Here is a 6,066-nt window from a genome sequence, read left to right as displayed (position 1 = left end):
TCTCACACTCACACACACACTCTCACACACACACACACACACACACACTCACGTCCGCACACACACACTCACACTCTCACACACACACACACACACACTCACACACACACACACTCATGTTGCATGTGATCAAAGTCAACATGAAAGAAAAACTGACTCTGTGTGTTTTTAATACATGTTTCTACTCTTATTGGGAATGAGATGCATAAGATTCATGTCATTCCAGAGAAAGAAAATGTTGTCCTAAAAACCTGTTTTTTGATTGATGTTTATCTAGGTTGTGTGGTATGAAAGTTATTTCTACTACAGAATAAAAAAAAGAAGTTAATGCGAGCTGACAATTTCTTTTTCTTGTGAGTTTATATGTTTAATATATCTTTAATATTTAAATGTTTAATTAACTCGTGGTTCCTCCTTTTTTGTCAAAAAAATAAATATTTCAGTGTGGTTTAAAGATTTCTCACAAATAAAATTTCAGATTTGTGAGATAACCTTTTTAATTTTTTCTATTCCGTAGCAGAAACAAAAAGTCAGAATTGTTTGATATAAACTCGCAATACTGAGGAAAAAATGGTAAGAATTGTAAGATAAAAGGTCGCAATTACTTTTGTAATTTTTTTTTATTTGTTGCGGAAATAGAAAGTAGAAAGAGTACTTTTATTTACTACTTAGAAAAAAATATTTTTTACAGTCTGTGTGGTTTATTTTAGATTTTTGATTTAGGTGATGCATTTTTTTAATCTTTAATTAGTAGTTACTTATTAATTTAATGCTGGTTAATGTGATAAAAGTCACAGCAATAATATCAAATAATAATGCATGTGAAACTAGCCCTGGTCAAAAACCCTCAGATTCCCCACAATGCATTGCAATTTAAACATGGATAAAAACAAATCTTGCTCTACATTTTTGTTGGCTGTTGTTGTATATCCTCTCGCATTCTAAAGTACATGAGGTTATGGAACGAAACCGGATTTCAAATGCTATTTCATGTTGACTTTAAACCTGGACTTACACAAACACCTTCTCTCCATTCTGTGTGTGTATTTACATATTCTGTATGTGAAGTATCATAATTCATGCATAATGTGGAAATATGAAAAATCAGTTTTAACAAGTCAGACAGCATAGAGAAGTTTTGGTAACACTTAAAGCCTTTATGTATAATGCATTATAAATATATTCATAGTGCGCATTGTAATGCATTATATTTTAAGTATTATAATGTATTATAACTGGTTATAGTTATTCATGAGATCATATAATGCATTATTAGGTGCATTACAAGGCATGATTAATGCATTAAAACTACTTTTATAATGCATTATACATAAAAGCCCCAAGTAAAATGTGTATGTGCATGATCACATGCATGCAAATGTGTGCAGGTTTGCTGATGTGTGTGATGATGCTTATGCTCGAAATGCTTTGAAGTGTTTTAAATGTCATCTACAGATTTTTTATTTGGTTTTTCATTGGTGCACAACAGTGCAGCTCATTGAACACAGCATGGCTCTGATTCACGTCTGCTGTGACTGAGGTCCACTGAGCGCAGCACTAATCTAGAACAACTGATCTGTGAATGAACTACAGGAGAGCGAGGCCGAGGATGCATCGGTTTATGTTTAAACTGCAGTCAGGATGCTTTTACTGCCCTTTTAAAGCTGAAGTGTGTCGAAATGCAACCTGTGTGAGTGGTCTTTTTGTCTGACCAATGACATTTTCTGGTCAAATTGACAACATAATCGTAATAGAAATTTTGTACGCACATTCCACAATGCCTGTTATGTGAGTGTCAAAACTTTGTCTGCACGTTTGTGACTCTAAATGGAAAAAAAAAGACATAATTCTAAGAAAAAACATCCTAGGTTAAAGGAATAGTTCACCCAAAAATGAAAATGTGCTGAAAATGTGCTCACCTTCAGGTCATCTGAGATTAGGATGAGTTTGTTTCTTCATCAGATTTGTAGAAATGTAGCATTGCATCAGTGTCTCAGCAATGGATGCTCTGCAGTGAATGGGTGCCGTCAGAATGAGAGTCCAAACAGCTGATAAAAACATCACAATAATCCACAAGTAATCCACAGCACTCCAGTCCATCAGTTAACATCTGGAGAAGACAAAAGCTGAAACTAATCCAGCATTAAGACGTTTTTTACTAAAATACCATAGAATCCATAATCCATAATAACTCTTCCTCCAGTGAAAAAGTGTTCTGGTGTGAATCAGGAGAGAAATCTGCACAGATCAAGCAGCGTTTAAACAGCTCTAAACAAATATGTGGCTGGATTCTGATGTGAGAGACAACAGGAGATGCACTTTTTCACTGGAGGAAGAGTTATTATGGATTATGGATTCTATGGTATTTTAGTAAAAAACGTCTTAATGCTGGATTTGTTTCAGCCTTTGTCTTCTCCAGATGTTAACTGATGGACTGGAGAGCTGTGGATTATTGTGATGTTTTTATCAGCTGTTTGGACTCTCATTCTGACGGCACCCATTCACTGCAGAGCATACATTGCTGAGACACTGATGCAATGCTACATTTCTACAAACCTGATGAAGAGACAAACTCATCCTAATCTTGGATGGCCTGAGGGTTAGCACATTTACAGCACATTTGGGCAAACTATTGCTTTAACCAGTATTTCTGAAACTCAAACATGTAATATAAGGGTTAAGACGGTGTTCAGTGGTGTAACTGGTGCTGTTTTGTCTCGCAGGTTTTGTTGTGGGTCAGTGTGGTCTGTATCAGACTATAGCGATGCTGCTGGTGGCGTATTTCATCATCAGTATGACGGTTCTGTCGGTGTGCGCGATCTCCACTAATGGAGCGCTGGACGCCGGAGGAGCGTATTGTATCCTCATATCACGTGAACATAAACACATGCATGACTCTTCCTGTCGTTTATTTCCTTAGCTGTGTTGTTGTGTTTGCGTGTGCTTGTGTTTGCATCCACAGACATGATCAGTCGTGCTCTCGGTCCGGAGTTCGGCGGCAGCATCGGCATCATGTTCTTCTTGGCTAACGTGTGCGGCAGCGCCCTCTTTGTGCTGGGACTGGTGGAGGCGATTCTCACAACCTTCGGGATTTCTGATGGTAGCTTGTGCATGTGTTTGCATTGATTGTATAGGTGTGCATGATCCCGTTGACACATGGAAGGGTAATTAGCACAATATGAGTTCAATTATTGCGACAAAACCACAGTGAATCCACTCTGCATAAGTGTTTTTCTCTTATCTATGGATGGCAATGCTTTATGTTGCACGGTGCCAGCAATGGCAAGGTCATGGATTTGAGTCCCAGGGAATGCATGAATTGATAAACTCTGATTTTAGTTTCAGTTTTAGTAATTTTGCTATGTGCATTTTGCATTTTCATTTTTTTTTTTATTTCTTGAATTGCTTGCATTTTTTATGTTTCAGTTTTAATAATTTCAGTACTTCAACTTATGTCAGTTACTTGCTATTAAATAAATTAATTAAAATAGATATTTATTTATTTAATTTATTTTTTTTCAGCATCAGTGGATATTATTAATTAATATTTTTCCCAGCAATTTCCCCCCAGCAAATTATTTTTAATATTATTATTATATAAAATAATATAATTTTTTTCAGCATCAATAGCTATTAATTGCAATTAAATAAAAGAATACAAATATTTATTTATTCATTTTAGTTTATTTTTTCAGCATCAAAGGCTAAATGAAGTATTAAAAAAAAAATCAGAATCAATGACTATTTATTGCAATTAAATAAATGTATATTTTTTATTATTTTCCAGCATTAATGGCTATAATTGCTATTAAATAAATAAATGAATACAAATATTTATTATTTATTATTTAAAAATTAATTAATTAAATAAAATGTCATTATTAAAGTGTCACTTTATTTCAACTAGATTAATTTTAATGAGTATTTTTATGCTGTGTCTCAGACGGCTCGTCACTGACTGGCTCTCGGTACGCGGCTCTGCCGACCGGTTACTGGTGGTCTCTGCTGTACGGGACAGTGATTCTGCTGCTGTGTGTGTTGGTGTGTCTGGTCGGGGCTCATATCTACGCTAAAGCCACCTTCCTCATCTTCATCATCGTCATGGTGGTTTTAGGGACCATCTTCATCAGTTTCTTCGCCGTGCCGTTTCGAACCGTCCAACTACCCGGCCACAGAAACGCCTCGCTCGGCCCGACGAGCGCCAACTTCACCGGCTTCAAGTTAGACACGCTGTTGGGAAACGTGCAAGGTGAGAGACGTTATGGTTTGTAACCAAATTTCAGTGTTTGATATCATGTCTGAGAACAGAGAAATGGGACACTTCTGTAAAAAGGCCACTTCCTTAATGAAAAAACAGATGCATTAACATGATATTAATTAACCAGCTTCATGATTAACCGAGTGTCACACGTGTAAAATGCACGTTATCAGAAGCTACAGTAACTAAAAGCAGCTAGTTAATTCAAACCCAAGCATGTTTTTAGTAACGTGACACTAGATCTGCTGTTCTCATGTTAGTGTGAAGCTATATTAGTTGTGAAGCTAAAGACTAGCATCACTTTTGTAGAGAAATATTTAGTTTATGTAATGTTTTCAATTTAGTAACATCAGTCTTCCCACATTGAGTCCGTGAAAAGCTGAAAATTAAATGAATCATAAAAATGTGAAATTAAAATAATTAATTTGAAAGAACAAAGAAAGAAAGAAAAAAAAGTCAAGTAAAAATCTTTGAAACTTAAATAAAAAGCATACTGAAAAATTATTTAATATATTAAGATGCATAATATAGATATATAATATATAAAATAATTCATATATATATATATTTAACATGAATATGAATTTAATATATAAAAAATAAACCAACAGCGAGCAATGCATATTAGTAACTCGTTACATGTATGTATTATAACATTATTATAACATTACCAGTAAATTATGCATAATTAGAAATAACTTGCCCTAAATCAAACCCTAATCTTAACCCTAAAGTTTATGTAGTTAATTAATATTACGTATTAATGAATAATAGCATTAAATAATCTTTGTTAATGTTAATAAAATACTTTTTTAAAGTTATAAAAAGTTGTTTTATAATTTTTTTCATGTTCTCAAATATTAACACTTTGATTTTGAAACAAAACCTTTTTTTTATTTAATGCTAAGATTATAACCACCGTTGAAGTATTGTTCATTGTTAGTTAATGTTTTCTCTTCCATATCTCTTTTTAACTGAGAAGTTTACAGTTATATGTAATTATAATTACTTTAAAAAACACTCTTGTTGTTCTCTGCATTTCTCCTCTTCTCTAGTTTGCTTTTTATTTTGGTTATCTAATAAACCTTGCATTGTATATCACAAATATTGTTGGCTCTTCTACGTGTTGCTTTTGTTCCTCTTTTGTAAGTGGCTTTGAATAAACGGCTAAATGCACACATGTAAATATACTTATTATCACAAATGCTTTGTTGCAAAAGTTACAGACAGTTAATCTACTGTCTGTGTGTGTTTAGCTGACTACGTAGTGGACTACACCACCGGAGTCATGATGTCCTTCGCCACTGTTTTTGCGGTGATGTTTAACGGCTGCACTGGGATCATGGCTGGATCCAACATGTCCGGTGGGTGTTGAGTTTACTGGACTGTTTCTTGTTGTTTAAAGGTAGTTTGTTAGTTTATTTTTAGTGTTTTCTACTGTTTGTTAGCCTGAATTCTTGTGTGCAGGTTGTTAAGTGTGTTTAGTAGTGGATAATGGATAGGGTTGGGTACCGAAACCCGGTACCAATATGCCACTGGTACCTATGTAACCGGTATGTACTAGAACCAAATCCGAACGCAGATTTCGGTGCCTCATTTCGGTGCCATGCCTGAGCGATCGATTGAAATATTTGTCCTCTGGTTCTCCGAAACGGACGTAAGAAGCATCATCACCGGCACCGCACGTGAAAAATAATTTCCGACTGAGAAAATGCACGTGAAGTCGGAAAACTCTAATAATACAAATCCAACAAATCTTTGTAGTAACGCAAGTGTCCATGTTGTTTTCACATTCCGACTTAAAAGCA

At 34.8% G+C, this 6,066-nt stretch overlaps 1 pseudogene; it reads left to right on the top strand.

Moving 5' to 3' along the window:
- Nucleotides 1-6,066, top strand: part of LOC107681912 (solute carrier family 12 member 9-like) — a 48,088-nt pseudogene that overhangs the window by 2,481 nt on the left and 39,541 nt on the right.

The sequence above is a fragment of the Sinocyclocheilus anshuiensis genome, unplaced genomic scaffold, assembly GCF_001515605.1.
Source record: "Sinocyclocheilus anshuiensis isolate Anshui unplaced genomic scaffold, SAMN03320099.WGS_v1.1 scaffold1390, whole genome shotgun sequence".
Taxonomy (NCBI): domain Eukaryota; kingdom Metazoa; phylum Chordata; class Actinopteri; order Cypriniformes; family Cyprinidae; genus Sinocyclocheilus; species Sinocyclocheilus anshuiensis.
The sequence above is the reverse complement of the archived record's forward strand: the minus strand, read 5'-3'. Positions and strand labels throughout refer to the sequence as shown.